Below are 17,733 nucleotides of genomic sequence, written 5' to 3' on the forward strand. Positions count from 1 at the left end.
TTAGGTCTTTCATCCATTTTGAGTCTATTTTTGTGTGTGGTGTAAGGAAATGGCCAGTTTCATTCTTCTCCATGTGGCTGTCCATTTTTCCCAACACCATTTGTTGAACAGACTGTCTTTTTTCCACTGGACATTCTTTCCTGCTTTGTCAAAGATTAGTTGACCATAGAGTTCAGAGTCCATTTTTGTGCTCTCTATTCTATTCCATTGATCTATGTGTCTGTTTTTGTGCCAGTACCATACTTTCTTGATGATTGCAGCTTTGCAATAGAGCTTGAAGTCTGGAATTGTGATGCCACCAGCTTTGCTTTTCTTTTTCAACATTCCTCTGACTATTCGGGGTCTTTTCTGGTTCCATACAAATTTTAGGATTATTTGTTCCATTTCTTTGAAAAAAGTGGATGGTATTTTGATGGGGATTGCATTAAATGTGTAGATTGCTCTAGGTAGACATTTTCACAATATTTGTTTCTCCAATCCATGAGCATGAAACGTTTATCCATTTCTTTGTGTCTTCCTCAATTTCTTTCATGAGTATTCTATAGTTTTCTGGGTTCAGATTCTTTGCCTCTTTGCTTAGGTTTATTCCTAGGTATCTTATGGTTTGGGGTGCAATTGTAAAGGGGATTGACTCCTTAATTTCTCTTTCTTCTGTCTTGGTGGTGGTGTATAAAAATGCAACTGATTTCTGTGCATTGATTTTATATCCTGCCACTTTACTGAATTCCTGTATAAGTTCTAGCAGTTTTGATGGTGGGGGGGGTGGGGGTGGGTCTTTTAGGTTTTCCACATAAAGTCTCATATCATCTGTAAAGAGTGAGAGTTTGACTTCTTCTTTGCTGATTCAGATGCCTTTTATTTCTTTTTGTTGTCTGACTGCTGAGGCTAGGATTTCTAGTACTATGTTCAATAGCAGTGGTGATAGTGGACGTCCCTGCCGTGTTCCTGACCTTAGGGGGAAAGCTCTTAGTTTTTCCCCATTGCGAATGATATTTGCTGTAGGTTTTTCATAGATGGCTTTTATGATATTGAGGTATGTATCCTCTATCCCTATACGCTGAAGAGTTTTAATCAAGAAAGGATGCTGTACTTTGTCAAATGCTTTTTCTGCATCTATTGAGAGGATCATATGGTTCTTGTTCTTTCTTTTATTAATGTATTGTATCACACTGATTGATTTGCAGATGTTGAACCAACACTGCAACTCAGAAATAAATCCCACTTGGTCGTGGTGAATAATCCTTTTAATGTACTGTTGGATCCTACTGACTAGTATTTTGGTGAGAATTTTTGCATCCATGTTCATCAGGGATATTGGTCTGTAGTTCTCCTTTTTGATAGGGTCTTTGGTTTTGGGATCAAGGTAATGCTGGCCTCATAAAATGAGTTTGGAAGTTTTCCTTCCATTTCTATTTTTTGGAATAGTTTCAGAAGAATAGGTATTAATTCTTCTTTAAATGTTTGGTAGAATTCCCCTGGGAAGCCATCTGGCCCTGGACTCTTGTTTGTTGGGAGATTTTTGACTACTGCTTCAATTTCCTTAGTGGTGATAGGTCCGTTCAGGTTTTCTATTTCTTCTTGGTTCAGTTTTGGTAGTTTATACATCTCTAGGATTGCATCCATTTCTTCCAGATTATCTAATTTGCTGGCATATAGTTGCTCATAATATGTTCTTATAATTGTTTGTATTTCTTTGGTGTTGGTTGTGATCTCTCCTCTTTCATCATGATTTTGTAGATTTGGGTCATTTCTCTTTTCTTTTTGATAAGTCTGGCCAGGCGCTTATCAATCCTGTTAATTCTTTCAAAGAACCAGCTCCTAGTTTCATTGATCTGTTCTACTGTTCTTTTGGTTTCTATTTCATTGATTTCTGCTCTGATCTTTATGATTTCTCTTCTCCTGCTGGGTTTAGGCTTTATTTGCTGTTCTTTCTCCAGCTACTTTAGGTGTAGGGTTAGGTTATGTATTTGAGACCTTTCTTGTTTCTTGAGAAAGGCTTGTATTGCTACATACTTTCCTCTTAGGACCACCTTTGCTGTATCCCAAAAATTTTGAACAGTTGTGTTTTCATTTTCATTTGTTTCCATGAATTTTTTTAATTCTTCTTTAATTTCCTGGTTGACCTATTCATTCTTTAGTAGGATGCTCTTTAGCCTCCATGTATTTGAGTTCTTTCCGACTTTCCTCTTGTGAGTTCTAGTTTCAAAAAATTGTGGTCCAAAAATATGCAGGGAATGATCCCAATCTTTTTGTACCGGTTGAGACCTGATTTGTGACCCAGGATGTGATCTATTCTGGAGAATGTTCCATGGGCACTAGAGAAGAATGTGCATTCTGTTGCTTTGGGATGGAATGTTCTGAATTTATCTGTGAAGTCCATCTGGTCCAGTGTGTCATTTAAAGTCTTTATTTCCTTGTTGATCTTTTGCTTAGATGATCTGTCCATCTCAGTGAGGGGGGTATTAAAGTCCCCTACTATTATTGTATTATTGTTGATGTGTTTCTTTGCTTTTGTTATTAATTGGCTTATATAATTGGCTGCTCCCATGGTAGGGGCATAAATATTTACAATCGTTAGATCTTCTTGTTGGATATACCCTTTAAGTATGATGTATTGTCCTTCCTCATCTCTTATAGTCTTTGGTTTAAAATCTAATTTGTCTGATATAAGGATTGCCACCCCAGCTTTCTTTTGATGTCCACTAGCATGGTAAATGGTTTTCCACCCCCTCACTTTCAATCTGGAGGTGTCTTTGCATCTAAAATGAGTCTCTTGCAGACAGCATATCAATGGGTCTTGTTTTTTGATTTTTGTTTTTTGTTTTTAAAGATTTTTATTTATTTATTTGACAGAGAGAGAGATAGCGAGAGCAGGAACACAAGCAGGGGGAGTGGGAGAGGGAGAAGCAGGCTTCCCACGGAGCAGGGAGCCCGATGCGGGACTTGATCCCAGGATCCCGGGATCATGACCTGAACCGAAGGCAGACGCTTAACGACTGAGCCACCCAGGCGCCCCGGGTCTTGTTTTTTTTATACAATCTGATAGCCTGTGTCTTTTGATTGGGGCATTTAGCCCATTTACATTCAGGGTAACTATTGAAAGATATGAATTTAGTGCCATTGTATTGTGACTGTTACTGTATATTGTCTGTGTTCCTTTCTGGTCTATGTTACTTTTAGGCTCTTTCTTTGCTTACAGGGCCCCTTTCAATATTTCTTGTAGGGCTGGTTTGGTGTTCACAAATTCTTTATTTTTTGTTTGTCCTGGAAGCTTTTTATCTCTCCTTCTATTTTCAATGACAGCCTAGCTGGATATAGTATTCTTGGCTGCATATTTTTCTCACTTAGTGCTCTGAATATATCATGCCAGTCCTTTCTGGCTTGCCAGGACTCTCTGGATAAGTCTGCTGCCAATCTAATGTTTCTACCATTGTAGGTTACAGATCTCTTGTCCCAAGCTGCTTTCAGGATTTTCTCTTTGTCTCTGAGAGTTGTGAATTTTACTACTAGATGTCAGGGTGTGACCTATTTTTATTGATTTTGAGGGTGGTTCTCTGTACCTCCTGGATTTTGATGCCTGTTTCCTTCCCCAAATTAGGGAAGTTCTCTGCTATAATTTGCTCCAATATGCTTTCTGCCCCTCTCTCTCTTTCTTCTTCTGGGATCCCAATTATTCTAATGTTGTTTCACTTTATGGTACCACTTATCTCTCAAATTCTCCCCTTGTGATCCAGTAGTTGTTTATCTCTCTTTTTCTCAGCTTCTTTATTTTCCATCATTTGGTCTTCTATATCACTAATTCTCTCTTCTGCCTCATTTATCCTAGCAGTTAGAGCCTCCATTTTTTTATTGCACCTCATTAATAGCCCTTTTGATTTCAACTTGGTTAGATTTTAGTTCTTTTATTTCTCCAGAAAGGGATTCTCTAGTATCTTCTATGCTTTGTTCAAGCCCAACTAGTATCTTTATAATCATCATTCTGAACTCTAGTTCCAACATCTTCTAATGTCTGTATTGATTAGGTCCCTGGCAGTTGGTACTGTCTCTTGTTCTTTTTTTTTGAGGTGAGTTTTTCTGTCTTGTCGTTTTGTCCAGAGAAGAACAGATGAATGAGAGAACAAAATGTTAACAGGTTAACAACAACCCCAGAAAAATATACACTAAACAAATCAGATGATACCCAAAACTGGGGGAGAAGAAAGGGAAATTAAAAAAAGGGGGGGGGGAGTATGATCAGGCACATGAATAGAACAGAGCCACACCCTAGGTTTTGGGTGTATTTTGGTCTGTTAGAAGAAATTGCCTCCCACAATTTTAAAGAATGAAAAACTTATGTATGTACAAAAATAAGGGTAAATACAATGAAGGGATGAAATATGACTGTAAAGATGAAAATTTATTTATTTATTTATTTATTTTAAGATTTTATTTATTTATTTGAGAGAGAGAGTGAGAGAGAGAAAGAGCACAAGAGGGGGGAGCGGGAGAGGGAGAAGCAGACTCCCTGCTGAGCAGGGAGCCCAATGCGGGACTCGATCCCAGGACTCCAGGATCATGACCTGAGTCGAAGGCAGTCGCTTAACCAACTGAGCCACCCAGGCGCCCTAAAGATGAAAATTTAAAACGATTTTACAAAAGGAATTGGTAAGATAAGAAGTTGGTTGAAAAAAGAATTAAAAAAAAAAATTTTAAAGAGAGAGAATGTGATCAGGCAGGAGACTAGGACAATGTCATACACTAGATTTAGGGTATATTTTGGTCTGTCAGAAGAAACTGTATCCCAAAGTTTTAAAGAAAGAAAAACATATATATACAAAAAATAAGGTTAAATACAATGAAGGGATAAAATATGACTGTAAAAATTAAAATTAAAAAAGATTTTTAAAAGAATTTTAAAAGAATTGATAAGATGTTAGTTGAAAAAGGGAAGAAGAAAAGAAAAAGGGAAGAAGAAAATTTCAAATAAAAAAAAAAAACAGAAAAAGAAAAAAATAAAGAAAATTTTAAAAAGAATCATGGGGGAAAAAAGCCATGAATTCTATGTGCTATATTCCCCTAGCTCTGGGGTTTTGCCATTCTCACTGATCAGTAAACTTGGTCTTGGCTGGCTGTTCTTGCTGATCTTCTGGAGGAGGGGCCTGTTGCAGTGATTCTCAAATGTCTTTGCCCAAGGTGGAATTGCCCCACCCTTGCCAGAGGCCAGGCTAAGTAATCTGCCCCGGGGTGGGGGGGTTGCTCTCGGTAGCTTTTGTTCCCTGAAAGCTTTCCCTACAGCTTTGGAAGACGAGAATGAAAATGGCAGCCTCCCAATCTCTGGCCCCAGAGGAGCAGAGGGCTTGGGGCCCCACTCCTCAGTGCACCCTCAGAGAAAAGCAGTCAATCACTCCTGTCTCCCTGGTCTCCAGCCACACTCTGTGCTCACCCGGCCTGTGACTGAGTGTTTCTATCTCTGGCACACGACCCCATTTGGAGTCTCCAAACCCAGCAGATTCCTGCAGCAGGCTCCCGTGCCGCTCCTCTCAGGGGAAGAAGGGGAGTCTCCCTGGATTTGCCACTTGTTGGGTCCCTGCTGGAAGAGCAGTGGCCCGACTGTGCCGCGGATCATGGTTTATGGCAACCCTGAGCTGAGAGCCCACTCCTCAGCTCCATCTCTGAAGCCGGCTTCCCTGTTCCGATACCAGGGAGCTCTGCTGCACTCAGGCACCCCCAGTCTTTCTGTGACCCTGAGGGTCCTGAGACAATACTGTCCTAGCGACTGTTCCACGCCCCCCCACCCCCCCGCTTAGTCACTGGAGTGACATCCCTCAGCAGAGCAGACTCCTAAAAGTTCCGATTTTGTGTTCCACTGCTCTATCGCTTGCCAGTAGTAGCTGATGGAGGCTCCCTCCCCCCGTGGCCTATCTTCCCGAATATCGCCTCGGATTCACTTCTCCGCATGTCCTACCTTCCAGAAAGTGGTCACTTTTCTGTTCATAGAATTGCTGCTATTCTTTTCTTTGATCTCCTCTTGAGTTTGTAGGTGTTCTGAATGGTTTGATAACCATCTAGCTGAATTCCTGGGACCAGATGAAATTTAGGTCCCCTACTCCTCTGCCATCTTGCTCCTCCCCTCTGGGGTGTTGAGTTTTAGTGATATGTCATTTGCAAATATCTTCTCCCATTCTGTAGTTTGCCTTTAAGTTTTTTTGATTTGTTTCTTTCACCGTGTAGAGCTTTTTATTTTGATGAAGTCACAATAATTTATTTTTGCTTTTGTTTCCCTTGCCTCAGGAGACATATCTAGTACAAGTTCCCACCATTTAACCTCTTCAAAGTCTAAATTTGTTATATAGCTAACATTTTGAGCTAGGCACCAAGGTGTGCATTCTACTTGCATTATCCCATCTAATCTTAACAACATTTTGCGGTATTTACTATTATTATCCTTATTTTACAGATAAGGAAACTGATTCTAAAGAAGTTAAGTAAGTTATCCAAAGTCACATAACTAAAAAATGGGAGAGCCAAGATTTGAGACTAGTCTTGATTCTAACCTAGTCATGCTTTTCTCTTCTAAATTGATTGCCATAATTTCCAAACTTTGAAAAAACCTTTATAAAACCTATACACTGAACAAGCAGACTCATGGGCGATTATCAGATAGCAGAATTACTTTTGTCTCCAACATCCCTTTAAAATACATTTTGTGGGGGCGCCTGGGTGGCTCAGTTGGTTAAGTGACTGCCTTCAGCTCAGGTCATGATCCCGGAGTCCCGGGATCGAGTCCCACATCGGACTCCCTGCTCGGCAGGGAGTCTGCTTCTCCCTCTGACCCTCCCCCCTCTCATGCTCTCTCTATCTCATTCTCTCTCTCGCAAATAAATAAATAAAATCTTTAAAAAAATAAATAAATAAAAATAAAAAATAATAATAATAAAATACATTTTGTGGGGGAAGCATTTCCTATGTCCCTGAATGGACACTTGGGCAGTTCCACGGTTTTTAATTCTCACTCTCGGGTAACAAGTATTCTATAGTCACTTTAAAATTCAACCATAAGTCTCAAAGGTCACGAAATGTCTAATCTCAGGTTATCAAACCTTTATACTTCATTCAAAATTATATCTACCTCCTGCTAAAAGGTTCATAGAAGGGTAAGGAAAAAGGAAAGCAATAAAACTCTTATTTAAATAGTACTGTTATAATTTGGCTTCATGCTCTCTGAAGGTGAGAGTGCCTTCACAGATATTTCAAAGCACCACACACACACCCAATGCTGGCAGTCTGTCACATTCATTTCCCTCAACTTGGAGTACTGCACTCTATTCTGGCAATCATTTATTTCTTCCTTGGCCTCCAAGGAAACATTAGGGTCCATCTTGCTGAGGCCTGTTTGCCTGTCTGTGAACTACTGAACTGGATCTAAGCCATCCCCCCTACTGCCCTTGTAGGTATGATCCCACATCTGACCCAGTATTCCTTTAAAAATCCTCCTCAAGTGGCACGTGGGTGGCTCAGTCAGTTAACCATCCAACTCATGATTTCAGCTCAGGTCATGATCTCATGGGTCATGAGACTGAGCCCTGTGTCAGGCTCTGCACTCAGCAGGAGTCTGCCTGAGATTCTCTCCCTCTGCACAGCCCCCTCTCTCTCAAATAAATAAAAATCTTTTAAAAAATCCTTCTCAAATATCTAACAATACATAATTTAATACACTCTTTATAGATGAGGAGTCTTTGAAATTATGTGGCCAGTTTCTAGGTATATCCTTCTGCACCTTGGTCTGGTACTCTGCTTTAGTATGTAACACCTATTGTATACAGACGCCTAGTAGAAACTTCTAATTTAACATGCTGCTCTAATTTCATACACTGGAATGTAAAAGGTGGGACTCAATCTCCACATAATTCCAAGAGTCCACAGGCCAGGGCCTCTACTCAACCATCATATTTTGAAGCAACTATAAGGAAGAGGCTGAGAACTCTAGTTCTTGGAATATTTGGCTCTTCCTTTAAATATCTTCACTCACTCTCAAAAGGCTAGTTGACCAGAAATAACTTGGTAATCCATATAGTCAGGAATGAGACAGAATCCTACAGTTGGCATTTGGAGGTTATATGCCCCACATCCTTGTTGATAGCATTCTATATTCTCCTTATCATTTCTGATGAGAGCTTTCCAGAACACAAACTCTGAGAACTCTTTATCCTAGCTCTACTTCTCATTTTCCAGAACAGAGTCCATTGTATTTAATCGCTGATGATCCAAAACAAAAATTTTGAAACTATTTAACCTTCTATCACTGGTCATCTGGTCAAGAATTAATAGTAATAAAATTTCTTCAAATCCTTGAAACAACTGGTTTGAAAATGCTTAGCATTAGTTCATAAAATTTAGAATTTCATGGAAATGATTCTCCTGAAAATGCCAACTGCCTATTTATTTTTAAATGGTAATTTTATAATTTCCTATTTGATGACACGTTTCTGTGAGGAATTAAGCAAATACGTGCAGCAGCATGCTAACTGAAAATTGGGAAGAGCCGCTTCCAAACAGATCTACACTATCATAATGTAGATTCTTCATTTAAAAACAAATAAATAAAATTTCATTTTCTCCACAAATTTTAAGATCTTAAAAGTTTCTAGAGCTCTCTAGAAACTATTTTCTCATGTTCTATACCTGATAAGACAACTGCTCCTTTGGAATTATAGGTAGTTGTGACTCCATTTGTAAAAATTCAAGTAAAATCTATCATTCTTGAAGAGAGGGAGAGAGCAAGTCGTAGGCTTCTCAAAGGTCTTTACAAGTTGAATATTTAGAAAGGCCAGGACACCAACCAATGTTAGAATATGTAAAACTATTTCACTTTCTACCCAGCCATATATAAAATAAGCTGTTTCTCAGCTTCATGATTATTTCAGTCTAATAATGCAGTTGTTGCCAAACACTTCTGAGATCATCCATGGAGTACATTTTTCAAATTTGAATTAGTAGCCTCTCTTCCAGAATTGTGCTTTGAAGATTCATAAAGAGCACTAGCAAAGTCTGATTTGAGATAATGAATGTCAAATTGACCCTTAAAAAAATCTGTGATGTAGGATTTAAAGTAGAATAGAAAACAGAAGGTGATGAGAGCTTTTTATTCCATTGGGAGGCTGGCAAGGCATTTCTAAGAGAGAGAGCTCTAAGTCTTACTCAGGGACAAGAATATTAATGGATCTTGAATTATATTTTCCTAGAATCACTGAAATTTTGATGGTGAATAAGATAATTAAGTTATTTAGTGTTCTGGTACTTGTTAAAAGGTTTGCTTTAGGTGTCTTCTGACAGAGCAGCTTTCACATTGCTACTCATTTTTTGGATGTCAGATTTCTTTAAGTTAGACTTGATTGTATTCCAGATTAGTGGATCCATAGGGAATAAAGCATAAGGGCAATGGTTTGCCTTGTGACCTCACTTTTCTGATGAATCTAAGAAGAATTGATTTTTCCATTTCTTCAGCTTTTTTTGTTTTTTTGTTACAATGGAGTGGAGATGTCCAAGCTTCTTACATGCCAGACCAGAAGTCAGAAGTCACGTTTATTTTTAATTCTAATTGTTGATGAAATTCCTCTCTATAAAATACAGATGAATAATACCCCCCCACATGCACACAGGATTTTATGATTATGCCAGATAACATATCTGAAAGCCCCTAACATAGAGGCTACTTAGGGCACTTACCTATTTGTTGAGTCTAAATTTGTTGACAATGAACCACTCCAACTTACAAGCAGTTGTTTTATAAATATCCATATATAGGCTGAATGTTCAGAACTTAATAACAATTCCATGATGAAACAATATGTATGGTAATTAAATTTCCAGATTTTCCAAAAAGGCTATTCTTATTTAACCCATAGTATAATAATAGTGTTTCTCCAAAAATCCCTACCATGAGAGCTATAACTCTGAGATCACAGATTACCTGAGAATAGCAGAAAGAAGAACAGGAAAATGGAGATGGCTGTAAACGTAAATACATCTTAACCAGGTGCCATTGTTCCCACTTCCTAAATCATTCTCCCCCTAACCAGTCTGTGACATCTTCCAGGTCTCCTAATTCACAAATGTTATTCCAATGATATTAATGGTACTTCTCCAAAGTTCAAGATAGAGAACTGATATACTTGAAATAGGTATTTCTAGTGAAAAGAACTTCCTGAGTCCTTCGATGTCCTGGGAGCAGAGTGGGGGACAAAGACTTGAAGGAAATATGTGCATGCCCCTGTTTCAAAGATAAAAATTACATTGCTCTGGGGAAATGAGGGTCTAGTCTCAAACATACTTTCTCTGGGATTTTCTTCTCTCTCAGTCATGCCCCAACAATATATTGGTGAGCTCCATTTCATGAATAGCTTTGCCAACTTCTGACTCGTACTTCATAGAGGATGGTATCAGGTTAAGACAGAAGAATCCAATGGGAAAACCAAAGTCACAATCATTGGATGATTCTGCCAAGGGCCACTCATTCTATTCAACATTCATTCACAATTTTCCAGGTCTGTGCTTGGTACAGAGGGTGCAATGGTGAGCAAAACATGGATCTTGCCTTAGAAGCTCATGGTCTAAGCTGAAGAGAAATATCCTGAGGAAAAATTTATTTGGTCTTATTCATATCCTGGCCTATACTTGAACTAATCACTGCGGTAATTTGGCACCACATTTCTACCCCTGAGGTGAGAAAGATGGGGTGTGGATCAGAAAGACAGGAAAAGAGCACAAATATGAAGATTGCACGTCCCACATAAATGATATTAGGGTTCTCCAAAGAAGTGGGATGGTAAAAGAAATGCTATAATCAGAAAAAAGAAACAGGATATGTTGGGCTAACATACCAGAAACCCTTTCCCATGAATAGTACAAGTGAGAAAGAAGACATATAAATTCTATTTCACAAGTACATGAGGTTTCACAAAGCCACATATCTGGACAGCTCATCAAGAAAATTATCATTCCCCATTTACTACAACCAAACATAAAGGGTAAATGTACATACTCTTCATGGGAATCCTGTTAAAACAACAACAACAACAACATGGTGATAGAGGTTGCTCAGTGATCTGTAGTAAAAGATCCTGATTTGGCACTACTGAAATACAGTGTGCCATTCTAGCCTTGCCAATCATTTCCCAGGCAAGTCACAGAAGAGCCATGTAGGCTTGCCAACATGACAAAGTGTCTATTGGCACAACTTTTTTTTAAAAGATTTTATTTATTTATTTGAGAGAGAGAGAATGAGAGACAGAGAGCAGGAGAGGGAGGAGGGTCAGAGGGAGAAGCAGACCCCCCACCGAGCAGGGAGCCCGATGCGGGACTCGATCCCGGGACTCCAGGATCATGACCTGAGCCGAAGGCAAACGCTTAATCATCTGAGCCACCCAGGCGCCCACAACTTTTTTTTTTTTTAATGAAACATTCTTCTTATTATTCATGCAACACTGATTCAATCCACAGACAGAAAATAAAAGAGCCACATACAATAATTTACCCAATAATCTATTTAGGGCATTGCCTAGTCTGTGCTGAATAGTGCAGAAACACTCAGGGCACAAAGTTAGGGCTGGCAAAGAGTCTGGAAATTTGAGATAGGAAATCCAAGAGAGGAAAAAGCCACAGAAGGGGAGCTCTCAAAACTCTGAATAAATTCTAAAATGAAAATTATAATCTAGGTACAAAATCTAAGTATAAACTGACCACAGAACTGTGACACTCCAAAATGTCTGTTGGAAGGCAACAGCTGGAAAGCTAAAAAGGCTGAGCAAAGATTTCAGCTGCTGCCCAATGCAGGGAGAGAGTGTTTTGAGTTTGAATTATGCCAAGTTAAAGAGGCTTGATAAACATCTGGACTCTCCAGTAAAACTGCAGAAAGGAGTAATGCCAAGGAGTAAAGACTATGTCTCACCCTAAGACTAAAAGAAAAACGAAAACAGATCTGCTCTATCAAAGTGTAAAATGAAACCTACATTAGTTCAAGGTGACCAACCAAATATTGAACTGTCTGCTTGAATTTAAAAAAAAAAAAGCACTCTTCAGAGGAAGAGGAAAAAATCCAGATTCTCTACAGTATCAAACATAATGTCCAAATACAATTAAAAACATACTAGACGTGGAAATAGAAAAATGTGACCCATAGTCAAAAGAAAAAGTAGTTATAGAAACCCCAAAATAATTCAGATGTTGGAATTAGCATATAAGTACTTTTAAAATTTTATTTTTTTAATTCCAGTATAATTCACATACAATGTTATATTAGTTTCAGGTATACAATATAGTGATTCAACAATTCTGTACATTACTCAGTGCGCATTAGGATAAGTGTACTCTTAATCCCCTTCACCTATTTCACCTATTCCCCCACCCACCTCCCCTCTGGCAACCACCAGTTTATTCTCTATATTTAAGAGTCCAATTTTTTTAAAGATTTTATTTATTTATTTGAGAGAGAGAGAGCATGAGTGGGGGGAAGGGGCAGAGGGAGAGGAAGAAGCATACTCCCTGCTGAGCAGGGAGCCCAATGTGGGGCTCGATCCCAGGACCCTGAAATCATGACCTAAGCCGAAGGCAAACACTTAAACAACTGACCCACCCAGGTACTCCAAGAGTCCATTTTTTTGCTTGTCACTCTTTTTCTTTGTTTGGTTTGTTCCTTAAATTCCACATATGAGTGAAATCATATGGTATTTCTTACTCTGACTGACTTACTTCATTTAGCATTATACCCTCCCTTTTATTGCAAATGACAAGATTTCATTCTTTTTTATGGCTGAGTAATATTCCATTATATATATAATATATATATTATATATATATATAATATATATATATGGATACGTCTTCTTTATCCATTCATCTATTGATGGACACCTGGGTAGCTTCCATAACTTGGCTATTATAAATTATGCTGCAATAAAATAAACATAGGGGTGCATATATCTTTTCAAATTAGCATTTTCATCTTCTTTGGGTAAATACCCAGTAGTGGAATTACTTGATCATATGGTAATTCTATTTTTAATTTTTTGAGGAGCCTCCATACTGTTTGCAAACAAGTACCTTAAAGCTGCTATTATAAATATAATCAAGGTCTAAAGGAAAAGATGATCATAATGGATGAGAAGATGGAACATCTAAGCAGAAAAATAGGAACTATGCAAAAGAACCAAATGAAAACTCTACAAATGAAAACTGCAGTATCTGAAATAAAAAATTCAACAGATAGGCTTAATAAAAGATTGGAGCCATCCCCCCAAAAAGTCACAAACTTGGAAAGTTCTTTGGCTGAAGAGAAATGACATCAGATGGAACTTCACACAGACAAGGAAAAATAAAGGAGACTGGAGGGGCACATGGATGGCTCAGTCAATTAAGCATCTGACTCTTGATTTTGGCTCAGGTCATGATCTCAGGGTTCTGAGATGGAGCATCATGTCAGACTCTGCAATGGGTGTTGACTCTGCTTAAGGTTCTCTCTCTCCCTTTCCCTCTGCCCCCCCAAAAAAGGGGGGGGACTGGACATGGTAAATATGTGGATAATCTTAACATGATATCTTGCATCTTCATTTCTTGAAAAAAACAACTGACTGTATACACTTACTACTGAACTATACACTTAAAAATAATTAAGATGATAAATTTTGTATGTTTTTGTCACAATAAAAAAACATATTATTATTTAATGAAAAAAATATAATATTTGGGGGATTATAATATACATAGATATAAAATAAATAAAACTATCACAAAGGATGGGGGTCTAAGTGGAATTACAGTGTTATACAAGTTTTATTGCAATTAGTGCTACATTAATTCTTTTTTTTAAAAGGTCTTATTTATTTATTTGTCAGAGATAGAGGGAGAGAACAAGCAGGAGCACAAGCAGGGGGAGCAGCAGGCAGAGGGAGAAGCAGGCTCCCCGCTGAGCAAGAAGCCCAATGCGGGACTCGATCCCAGGACCCTGGAATCATGACCTGAGTCGAAGGCAGACACTTAAATGACTGAGCCACCCAGGTGTCCCAGTACTACATTAATTCTAAGTAGAATATGATTACTTAATGATCAATACTGTAATCTTTAGTACAACTACTTAAAAATAATACAGAAGTTATAGCTAAAAGTCATTAAAATAATTAAAACATTAAAAATTGTATTAACCCAAAAGTAAACAGGAAAGGAGAAAAATAGGATGGGGGAAAAAGAGGCAGGACAAATAGAAAGCAAATAGCAAAATGGCAGACTTAGAATTCAACTTCCAACTATGTTGAAGTAACTGGTACTAAATCAGCCCTCCTGAAATAAACTATAAATCTGAACAAACCATTTGAGACTTTTTAAGGCAGAGAACAACAGAGAGCACAGTACTACAACTCTTGAGAGAAAGAAAACTCATGAGGTGAGTGAGCCCAGGATCACCCAGCTCTCTAATTGGATATAATTTTCCAACTGTAATGCAGAGACCTAGAGCCTGAGCTGGTTGAGGTGATCCCGCTGATCCGAGGAGGCAGAAATCAGAGTCTGGGTTGGCTGAAGTAGCTGTAATCTACGATGCAAGGTAACAGAGAAAAGGTGGCTATGCAGAGAAGTCCCCTGGAGCCCTGTGGGAGGTCCTGTATAAAATCCTTAACTGAGGACAAGGCTATACATGTTCAGTGAGACTATGAGAGTATACCAGATAGCAGTTAAGACAGAGTTGAGAGGGAAATAGAGATATTAGAGAACAAGCACTGCTAGAGAAAAAAAGCATAGTTCCTGGCCTTTTCAGAGTGGAGAGATCCTGTTAATACTTTGATAACATAGCTGGCATTCAGTTGAAACAGCAGAAGGCTACACCATAGGAGTAATGGTCAAGCTTTACTATAAGACCTACTCTAGATGCACCCTAACAAAGTATGAAACCAAGTTTTAATAAGATCCAGAAGAGAAATGGAGTTTGAAAGTTAATTCCTGACAAGCTAGACGAGCTTGAGAAACATCCTGAACTTTCCACAGATCTGTGGAAATTAAATTAAATTACAAATCAAAAATAATGAGATATCTAGAAAATCTCCTAGGATCTGGAAATTAAATCTTTTCTAAATAGCCCATGGTCAAGGAAAAATCACAAGAGAAATTAGGAAATACTTCAAACTAAAAAATAGTAACTTACCAAAATTCGTGGAACACAGAACAAACAATGCTTAAAGGAGGAATTTAGTTTTAAATTCACACATTAGAGAAAATAGCAAGATTTAATATCAATTATCTAACTTTTCACTTTAAGAAGCTAGAGAAAGAAGAGCAAATTAAGTCCAAAGTAAGTCATAAGAAAGGAATAATAAAGATTAGAGTAGAAATCAGCAAATAGAGAAAATTAACGGGCGCCTGGGTGGCTCAGTTTGTTAAGTGGCTGCCTTCGGCTCAGGTCATGATCCTGGAGTCCCGGGATCGAGTCCCGCATTGGGCTCCCTGCTCGGCGGGGAGTCTGCTTCTCCCTCTGACCCTCCTCCCTCTCATGCTCTCTGTATCTCATTCTCTCTGTCTCAAATAAATAAATAAAATCTTTTAAAAAAAATAGAGAAAATTAACAAAACCAGCATTTTTTCTTTTAAAGGATTAATAAAATTAATAAACACCTCTCAATAAAAATTAAGAAAAAAACAGGAAAATCACAAATTAACAGTATCAGAAATAAGAGAGAAGAATCACTACAGATCCCAAAGACATTAAAAGGATAATAATGTAATATTATGAACAACTCTATGGCAATAAATCCAACAACTTAAATAAAATGGGCAACTCTTTTTTTAAAAAGACAAAAATTTATGAAGAAATACAAAGTCTGAATAGCCCCTATATGTATCAAAGAAACTATAATAAAAATTTTGCATAAATAAAACTCCACACCCATCTGAGTTCACTGGAAAGTTCTATCAACCTTTAAGGAGACTTAATACTAATGTTACATAAACACTTTCAGAAAACAAAAAAGAATGTTCCCACTTTATTTTATAAGCCAGCTCAATCCTGATACCAAAATCTGACAAGGACATTACAAAAAAAGAAACTTACAGGCAAATAGCCCAAATCCTCAACTGTATTAACTAATGGGAAAAGAGTGTTTTCACCAAATGCTGCTAGGATAAATGGATGAACATATGGAAAAAATGAATATTAATTTCCTCCTAACACAATTAATAATGTGAAATGGATCACAGACCTCAGTGTAAAAGCAAAACTATAAAATGTCTAGAAGAAAAGATGAAAGAAAATTTTTGTGGGCTTGAGAGTTGACAAGGATTTCTTAGATATAACACCAAGAACATTAAACATAAAAGAAAATTTTGATAAACTGGACTTACTGTAATTAAAACTTTCTGCTCTATAAAGCAGAGTAGAGTTTCATAAAACTGAGTAAAAAGTTAGCAGTTCCCTAACAGGAGAAAGCATAAACAGATTGTGGGATAGTCATACAATGGAAAACTCAGAATTTTTAAAATTTTATTTATTTATTATTTATTTTTTGAACTGGATCAGTTATCTTAATTAAGTTCTTTGCAAGAAACTTGGAACACCAATTTGTGAGGATAAACTCCATTTCTGAGAGAAAACACAGAGCAGAGGTAGTTCTAAAGCTGAGGAAGAGCTTTGATTTTTGGCAGAATTTGTGAGTCCATAGCTTTCTGATCAACCTTGTACTGTTCTGTAATCTCATATTTCCCCTTCTCTGTGACAAAAATCTCAAAAGTTTATACAGCTTCTTCTTGAAGTAAGCATAAGTGAGATGATTTGGAATTTTTGCACTACTGATATAAATTTTGATGGATTGGCAATAACAAATTTCTGGTGTGTTCTATGCAGAGGAACTTAACTGAGGGCCAGAGATCCAGTCACAAGTAGCAAGCCACTGCTCAGTTGCTTAAGGAAAACCACCCTCTTGCTTCTATGGTGCCCAATGAGGACAATCAAAATGGTTCCAGGTTACTCTGGTTTCTCTTCAGATCATATAAATCTTTCACCTTTTACAAAATGGTTCCAGGAATGATGCTAGCTCGCAGTTTTCTCACATGCTGAAGGAAAGGTTTTTGCCGTGGCTCAATAGCTTTTGAGTCACATCTTCAGTAAGATAATACCTAGGCAATTTGTGAAGCTCAACCACTCAGATATCACCATTTCTGTCACCACCAACTGGTTTTGTAACAGTATCAAGAACCTTCTTCTTTTTCCTTTCAACCCTGGATTTAGCTGCTGAATTCTTCCTCTCGTACATGGCCTTTTTGTAATACATAGCTGATTGGGAGTATCTGTCAATTCCCCTGACTAGGTCAGAGTTTCAGCTGCAGTGATGCTTCTTCTTTAGTGTTTCAGCCTTCAGATTACCCTTCTTAACCTTGCCTCCACCATCAGCTTTCTTGGCTTTAGGTTTTTTCCCCTTACTATCTGGATTCTCAGCTTTCATCTCCCATCTTGGAAGATGGGGAAGAGTCAAAAAAATTTTTTAATGAACTACTGATACACACAACAAAGATGACTATTTGGGGGGCACCTGGGTGGCTCAGTCAAGTTTCGGCTCAGGTCGTGATCTCAGGGTCATGGGATTGAGCCCTGTGCTGGGCTCCACACTCAGTGTGGAGTCTGCTTGAGATTCTCTGTCCCTCTACCCCTCTCTACGCTCACACTCTCTCTAAATAAATAAATAAATAAATAAATAAATAAATAAATAAATAAATAAATAAA

General features: G+C 38.0%; 1 protein-coding gene and 1 pseudogene across 3 annotated transcripts in view; both read right to left on the minus strand.

The window, feature by feature from the left end:
• HPSE2 (heparanase 2 (inactive)) overlaps nt 1–17,733 on the minus strand; it is a 654,573-nt gene that overhangs the window by 519,313 nt on the left and 117,527 nt on the right. The gene's annotated exons all lie outside the window — the stretch shown is intronic.
• LOC117998185 lies at nt 16,539–17,474 on the minus strand (annotated as a pseudogene).

This window comes from Mirounga leonina, unplaced genomic scaffold (assembly GCF_011800145.1).
Source record: "Mirounga leonina isolate KUSES-001 unplaced genomic scaffold, KU_Mleo_1.0 Mir_114, whole genome shotgun sequence".
NCBI lineage: Eukaryota > Metazoa > Chordata > Mammalia > Carnivora > Phocidae > Mirounga > Mirounga leonina.